The following is a 12,531-nucleotide window of genomic DNA, read 5'->3' on the forward strand; positions in this document are numbered from 1 at the left end:
GAGGATCTTGTTATCCCAAATGCCACAGAGCACCATCCCGTGGATAACAATACGGTGTTAACAGTCTTTGAGACCTTCGCGTCAAATAATAGGCGCAAGCGAACACTCCGCAGCATGGCCGAAATCTGCCACATAGCAGCAATAAATCCATGGAGTGACACGGCTATTACCTTCAATGCCAGTGACAAACCTAAATTCCGAACAGCCCGAGCACCAGCCGGACTGGTCCCTAGTCCAATTGTGGACGAATTTCGACTCACCAAAGTACTCATGGACGGCAGCAGCGGATTAAACCTCATCTATGAGGAAACTCTTCAAAAAAATGGAAATAGACTGGAACCACATTGAGCAAAGTAGCACAACCTTCAGGGGAATCATACCAAGTCGGAAGGTATGATGCGCTGGGAAAATCACACTAGATGTGGTATTCGGTACGCCAGAGAAATATAGGTCCGAAGAAATTACATTTGAAGTGGCCCCGTTCAGCAGTGGATACCACGCCCTTTTAGGACGTGAGGCGTTCACGATCTTCCAAGCCGTACTCCATTATGGGTACATGAAGCTCAAAATGCCCGGGCCCAACGGAATCATCACCCTCGCCAGTGATCCGGACACAGCACTCCGCGCCGAAAACAAAACAGCCGCACTGGCCCCCGAGGCATTATCCGAAGCCCTCTCGGCCGAGGAATTAACCACGCTACACTCCATAGTGGACAGGGACAACGTGATCCTTGATAAGAGATCCAAGTCCACCTCTTTTAAACCAGCAGATGAAATAGTCAAATTCCAAGTCCACCCAATGGACCCTACAAAAATAGCCTCCATCGGGGCACAGTTAAACCCCGCAATGGACGCCGCACTACGCGAGTTCCTGCGCGAGAATTGGGACATATTCGCCTGGCATCCCTCAGACATGCTGGGAATCCCACGCAGGCTGGCCGAGCATAGTCTCAATATCCTAAAGGGATTCAAGCCGGTCAAGCAAGCTCTTCGGCGTTTCTACAAACCTAAGAGACAGGACATGGGAGAGGAACTAGCCAAGTTATTGGAGGCCGGATTCATCAGAGAAATAAAACACACGGACTGGCTAGCAAACCTGGTGATGGTACCAAAGAAGGATAAATCCTGGCGCCTTTGTGTCGATTTCAAGGACCTCAATAAAGCTTGCCCAAAGGATCCCTTCCCCCTCCCCCACATTGATCAAATTATTGATGGTACCGCAGGACACGAGTCATTGTGTTTCCTCGACGCATACTCCGGTTACCACCAAATCAAGATGGCGGAGTCCGACCAAGCCGCAACAACATTCATCACACCATACGGTCCCTTCTGTTTCAACACAATGCCTTCTGGGCTCAAAAACGCTGGCGCAACATATTAGCGCATGATTCAGACATGTCTGGAGAAACAAATCGGCAAAACACTAGAGGCATACGTAGATGATGTGGTCGTCAAAACCAAACACGTCGACTCTTTGATAGACGACTTGAGGCTCACATTCGACAACCTCCGAACATACGACATCAAGCTCAATCCAGAAAAATGCGTTTTCGGCATACCAGCCGGAAAGCTCCTGGGTTTCATCGTCTCCAGTAGAGGTATTGAAGCTAATCCGGCCAAAATCCGAGCTTTGTCACAGTTGGCTACCCCAACAGACCTCAAACAAATCCAGAAGTTAACTGGATGCATGGCAGCTCTAAGCCGCTTTATCTCCCACTTAGGAGAAAAGGCTTTACCCCTTTATCGCCTCCTTCGGCTCACCGAACACTTCGAGTGGACAGACGCTGCCACGGCCGGATTGTAAGAAATAAAGGCCATTTTGGCATCCAACCCAATCCTGGCTGCGCCAAACATCAGTGAACCAATGCTGTTGTACATTGCAGTAACTCATCAAGTTGTAAGCCCAGTGCTCGTCATCGAACGAGAAGCTGACGGACATAAATTCCCTCTTCAAAAGCCGGTATACTATGTATCCACTGTCCTCACTCCATGCAAATCACGGTACCCATAAATTCCCTATGCGGTATTCATGGCATCCCGGAAGCTGCGACACTACTTTCAAGAGTGTTCGATTACAGTAGCCTCAGAAGTGCCACTTAATGATATTATAAACAACCGCGACGCTATGGGCCGGATTGCTAAATGGGCAATTGAGCTCCCCAGGTTCGACATAACATACAAACCTCGAAGAGCCATTAAGTCGCAAGTATTGGCCGACTTTGTCGCTGAATGGACGGAGGCCGAACTCCGTAAAGAGTACGATGCATACTCCAATTGGATCATGCACTTCAACGGTTCTAAAATGCTGGCTAGTCGAGGGGCTGGCGTCGTCCTGACGTCCCCAACCGGAGACCACTAGATGGTTGGCTGCTCTGAGAGAAACTGACACTTGTCATTTGAGAGCATCCCATCATCCGAGGATTTTGAGTGAAAATCATCAAGTGAGGAAAAACCAAACCAAAACACCTACAAACCCAAATTGATTGAGCATCACTGAAGAGATTGATCATGCGTGGATCCGACGCTTGTTACCTTTGAAGATTGTGCATCTTCCAGATGGTTAGGCATCATGGTCTAGAGCATCCAAGAGGAAATTGTGGATCACCGAGTGACCGAGTCTGTGAAGGTTTGGAAGTCACCTGAAGACTTACCATGAGTGATTGGGCGAGGTCTGTGTGACCTTAGCTCAAGGGGAATACGGTGAGGACTAAGTGTCCTGAGCTGCATGTTCAGGACTGGGTGTCCAGGACTGTGTGTCCTCGGGTTGAAATACCTAGCCGCCCTAACCAGACGTACAACTGTCACAGCAGTTGGAACTGGTCTACCAAATCATTGTCTTCACCGAGCTAATTGGTTCCATTTCCTCAACCCTTCCATTTCCTCATTTCTGTGTTGTGTGCTTGTTCATATCTGTTTGAAGACTTTGACTGAAGACTTCCTCTATTTCCTCTGCTCAATTTCTTCAGTATTTTGGTCTTCATTCTATTTATCCTGTGTTTATGCTTTCTGTACTTTGTGTTTGTTTTCATTTCATCATGAAGACCATGCTCATGTTTTGTTATGTTTACTTCTGAGTACTTATTCCGCTGCAAGTAGTTCTTCATTTAGCCCAAGAGGCAATCCACCACTGTCGGTGTCAAAACCGGCGGATCTCGGGTAGGGGGTCCCGAACTGTGCGTCTAAGGCAGATGGTAACAGGAGGCGGGGCACACAATGTTTACCCAGGTTCGGGCCCTCTCGATGGAGGTAATACCCTGCTTCCTGCTTGATTGATCTTGATGATATGAGTATTACAAGAGTTGATCTACCACGAGATCGGACAGGCTAAACCCTAAAGCCTATGGTATGATTGTTGTTGTCCTACGGACTAAACCCTCCGGTTTATATAGACACTGGAGGGGGCTAGAGTTACACAGAGTCGGTTACAAGGGAGGATATATACATATCCGAATTGCCAAGCTTGCCTTCCACGCAAAGGAGAGTCCCACCCGGACACGGGACGAAGTCTTCAATCTTGTATCTTCGTAGCCAACATTCCGGCCAAGGGATATAGTCCGACTGTCCGAGGACCCCCTAGTCCAAGACTCCCTCAGTAGCCCCTGAACCAGGCTTCAATGACGATGAGTCCGGCGCGTAGATTGTCTTCGGCATTGCAAGGCGGGTTCCTCCTCCGAATACTCCATAGAAGATTTTGAACACAAGGATAGTGTCCGGCTCTGCAAAACAAATTCCACATACCACCGTAGAGAGTACAATATTTCCACAAATCTAATCTGCTGACAACTTTTCATAATGTGACATCACGGCATGGCCTTGGTTATTATTCGAACCATTTTTCCCTGCCTGCCACTGCACGTGTTGTGAGGCAGTTTTATTGGCACGTCTTGTCGAAGCAGAGATTGTGTCCCCTTGTCACGGGATTCTCATCAATACGGGTGTGGGTAACCCAATCGTGCTCGTTAGTATGACTCCTCAATTTTAGGCAAGTTCCAAACGGCCACACGGAGGACGCTTGATATTCACCTTCTTTATAAAGGGGCCAAAGCCTGTCCTTTTCTTCTCGCGCTCAATCCCTCCCTTCCCCCACCCCGAGTTCCAACACCCAAGGCTCAGGAGAAGCACTTCGGACCTTCAATCATGTCCAGATCCAACCTTCAGGGCTGGTGGATGGCTTCTTCTGTCACAGAGGAGGACATCAAGAAGCTAAGGGAGGCCAGGTATCTGACCGCCAAAATCTCGCACAGGCTGCCTGCCCGAGGGAAGGTCATCCCCACTCCCGAACCCAACGAGAGTATCGTATTTGTTTCCCACTTCCTCCGAGGGCTAGGCTTTAGTCTTGATCCCTTTGTCAGAGGGCTCATGTTCTATTATGGGCTCGATTTCCATGATCTAGCTCCAGATTCCATCCTCCACATCTCGTCGTTTATCGTTGTATGTGAAGCCTTCCTCCTCATCACTCCACACTTCGGCTTATGGCTCAAGACCTTCAATGTGAAGCTGAAGATGATCGATGGCTGACACACAGAATGCGGAGGTGCCTCAATAAGCAAAGGCGTCGATGCCCCATGGCCAAAGGGTTCCTTCCTGTAGATGTCCAACTTATGGCAACAGGAGTGGTTTTACATCACAGCTCCCCGAAGTACTAAGTGGGTGGCTGCCCCCGCCTTCCGTTCGGGCTCCCAACCACAACTAGCGTCATGGGTCAACAAGGCGCTAGACTGGGGGCCGATTAATGACGTGCTGACATTGCAAAGTCGCATCCGAGATCTCCTCAAGAGGGATGCCGGTCTCGTCAAAGTAATGCAAGTTATGCTAGTTCGTTGGGTCCTGCCATGCCAACGTTGATCTCTCCGTATGTGGGAGTTCAACCCGGAAGGACCGCGAACAATTCAGCAGTTCTTTGGCGTGACGCTCGAAGAGATGTATGGATTGTTCTTTGGATCACGAATAAAGTGTCCGGACACCACCGAGGATTCGGGTCTCAACTGTAATCGTCCAGATACCCAGGTAAGTATTTCCATGATCAAACACACTGTCCTTTCATTTGTCATAACATAACTATGAAAGAATTGCTCTTGGCCAGGACTGGGTAAGAAAGGCAAAGATGATCAGGTGTTCGGCCCCCCTTCCCGAGGGCTCGCCGGATCCTGTAGTAGCCAGGATGCTCGAGCGCGCACCTTATCAAGTGCCCTCGGGGGAAGATAAAGGGAGAGATGAAGAAGCCGAAAGCGAGCCTCGCGCGTTACTCATCCAAACCGGGGAATTAGTACCTCCAAGAAGGAGGATAACCGGGGAGAAGAATCTGAAATTCCCTCTCCCCAAGGAAGGAAAAGGACCGCTCCTGAAGACTTGGAAACAAGGGTTTCCAAATGAGAGAACAAACCCTCGCTAGGGGGCCCTAACCTAGAGGGCATTCCTTCCGCACAGTGCCCGCAAGGGGATCAGCCCTCCACCCAGCTGTAAGTGAACAAAAGTACTTTTGGTAAATATATTTTGCTTTATCTCCACGAACAATAACCGAGACATATGTCTTGCAGTTCGGATCATAGCTCTTCCCGACAGAGTTCGTCTTCGGGGGATCTTCTTCCGGAGATGATGGACAGTGAAACGCCTACCCTTGTCTCCCCGCCACCTGGGGCGGATGACCGTGAGGTGTCATCACGGAGGATTTCTCCTGATCCGCCAAGGCCAGAAGGTAACCCTTCGGCCACCCGAAGTCCGGAGTATTCAGCTCCTAAAGGGAGTCACGGAAAGAGTCCAGGATTACCTGGTGTGCAACCGGACGTACTGACAGATCTTTTGGAGCAAGCGGCTATCTCAAAGGAGCATCGTATTTTAATGGGTACGGTGGTTGAGAGGATCTCATCTGCCAAAAGTGGGTTGCATGAAGCTTTTACGAGCCTGCTAAAAGCCTTTGAGGTACCCAAAGTAATATAAAAAAATTTGACGGTACCGCACACGCTAGGTGTGCTCTATACAGATAGTAGCCCCTGAGACTCTGGTTGCTGTCCCTAGGCGGCAAACAGAGGATCATTGTCCCAAGTAATGATCGCGTTGCTTTTCATGTGCAGGCTGCGGATGGTCCGGTGGCTGGCTAGACTATTGAGTTGGCCGGACTGAGCCGGCAACTGGACGTGGCAGATGCCGACATTGCACTTGTGAACAAGCGGCTTGACGAGGCACAGGGTATGTATTTTCGGGTGGTCAACAAGTATTAAGAGGAGCATGATGCTAGTATCTATAACATGTTTTGACTGCAGATGGAGCTGCGGCCGTGGAGACCCTTCGGGCGGAACTTGCCCGAGCCAAGGAACAAGCCAGGAGAAGTGATGCGGCCGCCCTAAAGGCGGCCGAAGACTTAAGAGCCGAGCAGGTTGCTCATCGCAAGAGCGAAGAGGAAATAGCCAAGATGGCTGTTGAGCTGAAACATGCCGCCGGCCGATATGAGCTTCTTGAAAAGGAAAGCCAAGTGAGAGCGGCTGACCTGAAGAGAGCCGTGGAGGCATCCAAGGAAACCCGTTCTAAAATCAGAGCGGCAGAGGAGGAGCTCCGTCAAGCCGGAGATATCATGGCTGGGAAGCCCTTTTTGTTGCGGATGAAGTTCGGAGATCCGAAGTATGCCCCTCTGGATCGATTATGGAGTGCTGCAGACGCGTATGCAGACTTGGCAATGAGTGCTACTGATGCGACTGAAGTTTTCAAAGATCAAGAAGATCACGAAGTAGAGAAGTTGTTTTGGTCGCAGTTCAGTGCTCCGACGCGTCCGCTGTAGTTAAATGAGCAAATGGCCGAGTGGGCTGAGCTCCATAGGTTGTACGGGCTTGCCATGAGGTCTGTCGTGGATCATCTTTGGCCGGAAGGACCAAAGCCGAATAGTTATTTTGGTTTAGTGCAATGATTCCTTGGTGCTGTGCAGCATATCGATGCTGCAAAGAGGTCGGCGTGCATAGAGGGTGCATGAATGGCTCTTGCCCGTGTTAAGACATACTGGGCAGAGATGGATGCCACCGCTATTGCAACCCAGAGTCCGGCCATAGGCCAGGTCTCGGCCGAGCACTATTTAGAAGAAGTCCTAGAAGGCACTCGTTTAATAGAGGCTCAGTGCTCGAAGTGTATCATGTTCGAGTGACATGTATCCCCATTGTAAAAATAGTATTATTTAAATTATACAGGCTGTTTTTATTTCCTGAAGGTATTATGATGCCTCATGTGCGGCCGTTTATGTAAGTATATAACCTGAAAGTTTGCAGTCGTCGGCTTCAGCCCCCACGCACATAATGCGGGGGTGTTCAGAAAAGCACGTATTCACACTTGATCCAACGTCTTGGTCCATGAAGGAGGTGATAGCGCGGCGAACAAGGCAATCGGACTATATTACTTTAACACTTTCACTTAGCCATAGGAGTTGGACAGTGGGGCTACTATATAGCCCCTGGTATTTCCACGCTTATCCGAATACGGTGCACGTACATACATGACCGGGAAAACGGTCCTTCGTTAATGCGGAGGAATCACGAAGATTCCGCTGAGTCCTCGAGTGGTTGACCAGTCTCACGCTTTATCATGACTAGGGGTGGAAACGGATCGGATGTGGATCGGATAGTGCTCTTACCACTTCCATTTTCATATTTTCAAAACGAATACGAATCCGAATACGGATGTTATCAGATACGGATACGGCTCGGATATTATTCGAATACGGATACGTATCGGATATTTCTTGATTCGGAACGGATACGAATAATATCAACAAATTGCTTAAGTAAATTAGTCGATAGCTATGTGACCTAAAATAATCAACGTGTGACATACAATAAGTCAATGATAAATAGGTTTATGAATAAATACTATTGTAATCCATAATTATTTATAAGTTTAATCATATAAAGAGTAAAATTTGACCACTTATTTGGCTTTTATGTTGGATAATTGGAATATTGGGCCTAGGATTTTAAAAATTACCTCCCATAATCTTATTTGGATATGGATATATCCACTTCCATATCCATATTTGTGTCAAAATCTCATACCATATTTTATTTTTTATTTCTTTAATAAATTCGGATATGGATAATTTCCATTACCATTTTGGTTCGGATGCGGATGTTTCGGATACGAATAGGCATTTTCTCGAATACGAATATCGGATATTTCGGATTATCCGCTACCACTTTCCACCCCTAATCATGACAGTCAGTTTTCGGCTTTCTCTACTGAGGTGCTCATCCGGATGAACCAGGGCACAATTGCAGTAGTTCTCCCGGTGCCGCCTTAGCCGATAGAGCGGAACGTAAGGTAGCAAAACATGGGACCCAGGCAAACCCAACATTTGACCAAAGACATGATTCGGAGTTGATGCATATAAGGCCAAACTCACGACGCCGAACACTCCCTAAGGTATTCGGACTTTATAATATATACCGGGCTGAGCAAAGCCCTTGATAATGAACCCTGAATTTCCAGGTACATGCATCAGTCTAGCGTGGAGCAGCGCGGGAGCCGGCCAGGACGGGATGGCGAGCCGGTCAATGCGGCACGCGTGCGGTTGCCGACAAACATGCTAATGGAGGCAAGTGCAGTAACGCAACAAGTAGCAACAGCAGCAGGAGCTAGTAGCGAGCCACGACAAGAGCAACAGCACAACAACGACGGGAGCAAGAGGGTGTGGGTGCTGATGGCTGAGGCCGGAGCGCATCAGAGGTAGTAGCAGCGGTAGTGATAGTGGAGGAAGCGACTGCGCTCGAGCAGCAGGCTTGGTGCGCACATAGGTGTGGCCGAGGTGAGCTACCGCTCGGGCAGCATCGGCGGAAACCCACATGCGTGGTGGCATGCCCAGGTAAACCGTAGAAGTGGTTTGGTTCCTAGCCATCATCGGACCAATGTACGGGGGTTAACTAGTTTGTGTATGGCTATGGTTGACTTGCATCTAGCTAGCTTGCAAGAAGATGGTATATGGAGGAGTGACGCGCGTTTCGGCCGGAGCACAGCGCGGAGGGGAGAGGACGTGAGCGGTGCGCGGACGGATGCGGTCGACCGAAGCAAGGACCCGCACGTGGCGCGCGCGGACGGACAGCCAGCATCACAACGGTGGTGAAGACGAAGGCGGAGAGGCCGACGACGAGGACGCGCCATCCCGCGCGGCCGCTCCGGGGACGGATAGAAGTCGAGCCCCCAAGCTCTACCGGAGAGACGCCGCGATGCCGCGACGGTGATGGCGAAGATGGTCCCGCCCGGACTGCGAAACCAGCAGCAGTGCCGTCCTGGATGGGTACCGTCCCACAGTGGGCGCCAAATGTCGGGGGTTGGGTGCGACATATGCCAAAGGATGACTTATCATGGTGGGCAAGACTGTTGCTGATAGGACCGGGAGCGGGTATGCGAGTAGCACGCGATAGTTTACCTAGGTTTGGGCTCTCCCGAGAGATAACAACCCTACTCCTACATGTGTGAGTATATCTGGTACAGAATGCTCCTCGAGTTGTATCTGAGGTCAATACCTTAGGCATCTGGTACAGAATGCTCCTCGAGTTGCATATGAGCACAAGTGTGTGCTTGGCCGTGGGTGGATGGATGAATGGGTGTGTGTGTGTGCTAGCTAGCTTGCTAGTTAGCATGTATGCATGGAGTGTGTTCATCCTGGATGGATGGATAGCTAGTTAGCTTGCTAGCCTGCGTGAGGCATTGTGGCCATGGCCCGATGGCTCGCTCTCCTGGGTCACTTTATATACTAGTGCCCAAGGGACAAATTACAGTATTGATGGTACTACACACTGTTGATGGTGATGGATGAATAGTGTATGCCTATGCAGCAATAGTGGCCAGGCATGGCCGCGGTGTGGCTATCTTGTCGATGTCTTGTCGGTGTCGAGTCGGGCTGCAGTCGGCACCCGATTGGTCGGTGCTGTCGGCAGCCGGATGGTTGGCGCAGTCGGCAGCCGGCAGCTGGTCGGGCAGAGCAGTCGGACGGGGAGCCGACAGGAGCGGCCGGGGAGTCGGAATGAGGGGCTTTGCTAGCCCCGATGTCTTGATTTATGGTCATCCCTTCTTCGGGGTATCCATCGCCAATAACTCCGACCGTAGACCCCGAGCCTTCGGGCAACTTGGCAAAGTTGGGCGGAGGTTCCTTGGCATGTGTTAATGTAGTCTCCGAGCCTCCGAGCGAGGAGGGGGGTTCCCCACGGAAATGATCATGCAAAAAGACAAAGTTAGTCCACACAGATATATCAAATGTTTTCTTTTAGCATTGCAAGTTTATGCAAAGGGTGCTGACTCGGTTTCGTCCGAGCCCCCTTAATCTTTTTCGTGTTCCCTTCGCTTTTTGGCTTGTGCTCTCGCTTGCCGGACAGCCGCTCTATGGTCTGTGGCTGAGAGTGGGCTGTGAAGCGGAGTGTATAGTACTTAGAGTCTGGGAGCAGATTCAACCGAGTAGATACTTGTAAAGGAAACGGCCGGGTTGCCCGAGCCATTTTTTCTTCCCGGACGTTTTTCGCGTAGCCGTCTGCGGGAACTAACATCTCAGGCCAAGCGGCCAGTCCCCGGGCCAACTCTGGCTGGCACCGGGATAAACAGTGATGCAACTGTAATAAAATGCGGAGATAGTCCCCGAGTATCACTCAAGGTTATCCGTGCTTTCGCGGTGCAAAAATATGCGGGTGAGGAGCTCACATTGATTTTCATGTAGGCGAGGTGGAATTTTGCCAAAGACAGCTGGCGCGGCTTGGCGCTCGCGGAGTGCGTTGGCGCACCCGCTGGGTGTAGCCTTCGAGCCTCCGGGTAATTGAAGGGGGGTCTAGGCCGGCCAGCCGGCGAGGCATCTTGCAGCGCCCTTTTTCTTCTTTTTTCTCTTCTGCCGGCTGCTGGCAGCCGGACAAAACTCTTCTCTTGTTTGCAATCTTCCGTGGGGGTGCGCCAGCGCACCCACTGGGTGTAGCCCCCGAGATTCGGCCGACTACTAAGCAGTTGGGCCGGATCTTTCGGCAACTACCTTGTCTTCTTCGTCGCGGGGCGCATCAGCGCACCCGCTGGGTGTAGCCCCCGAGATTTGGGCCGACTGCTGAGCAGTCGGGCCGGATCTCCCGATAACTACATTGTCTTCTTCTTTGCGGGGGCGTGTCAGCGCACCCACTGGGTGTAACCCCTGAGATTCGGGCCGACTGCTGAGCAGTCGGGCCGGATCTCCCGGCAACTACTTTGTCTTCTTCTTGGCGGGGGCGCGTCAGCGCACCCGCTGGGTGTAGCCCCGAGATTTGGGCCGAAATTCAAAGTCCCTGAAATCAGCATTACTGATTATGCTACTTTGCAAGCTTGTGCTAGTCACCACACATATCACAAAAAATGCATGGTAAGCACATCTGCCAAGATGGCATGGCATATAACAAAACACATGTAGAGCTCAGGATCATAGCATGCACACATTAATCATGGCAAAAATGACAAATAGCTATTTGATGAAACAGATCTGACAAATTCACCACATAGCCCTCTTCCAACAGCATTTCGGGCACCAAGATGAGCTCAAATGAAAATGATGCAATGAGATGAAATGATTTACTCGCCGAGATGAACATTTTGATATGCTACACGCGCAAATCGGAATTACAGATGCAGAGATACAACATGATGAAGATTGCAAAAATATCTATGGTTTGGGATAAAAGTCAACCCTCGTTTGAATCTGGATCTGGATCAGGGCGAGCACTGTAGCAGGTGCAGCTCCCGAGGATCGCCGGAGACGAAGGACACGGCGGCTGGAGTGGGACTTGATGCCGGAGTGGAGGGACTTCACCGGAGTAGTGGACGCCGGCGCGGGAGACGAGGGAGCGGCAGACGGCGGCGGTGGGCGGCGCCGGAGCGGGTCGGTGAAGGGGCGGCGGAGGAGCGCGGCAGCCGGTCGGGGCAGCACGCCAGAGTGGGACTTGAGGCGGCGCCGGGCGCCGGTGATGATGGCGTGCAGCGGCGCGGCGGAAGGACCACCGGACGGGAGGAGGACGGTGGCAGGGACACGGATCCGGCTCGGCCCGGACGGACGATGGGAGGGCCGGCTACGGCTCTCGGGTCCGCGGCGGCAAAGTGGGCGCCAGCTTCCACTTGGCGTCCGGTGAGTGGCTGGCGGCGGTGTGTCCGCTAGGTGGCGGACATTGTCCGGTAGCGGCGGGGATTTTTTTTAGGCTTTGGGGGTGGAAGATCCGAAAATTTCGGGGAAGGCCTAGTTTTATAGGTAGGAAGAGCTAGGAGGCTCCAAATTGAGCACGGTTTTCGGCCACGCGATCGTGATCAAACGCTCTAGATGATGGAAGGGTTTTTGGTGGGTTTTGGGCCAAATTGGAAGGGTGTTGGGCTGCAACACAAACGAGGCCTTCTCGGTCCCTCGGTTAACCGTTGGAGTATCAAACGAAGTCGAAATGGCACGGAAGTTGACAGGCGGTCTACCGGTAGTAAACCAAGACCGCTTGGCTAGTCCCGGTCCAATTCGGAAGTGTTTAACCCCCACAGACGAAAAGAGGTAGAAAGGGGCACCGAAGGAGATAGGAG

This window comes from Triticum aestivum, chromosome 2A (genome assembly GCF_018294505.1).
Source record: "Triticum aestivum cultivar Chinese Spring chromosome 2A, IWGSC CS RefSeq v2.1, whole genome shotgun sequence".
Taxonomy (NCBI): Eukaryota; Viridiplantae; Streptophyta; class Magnoliopsida; order Poales; family Poaceae; genus Triticum; species Triticum aestivum.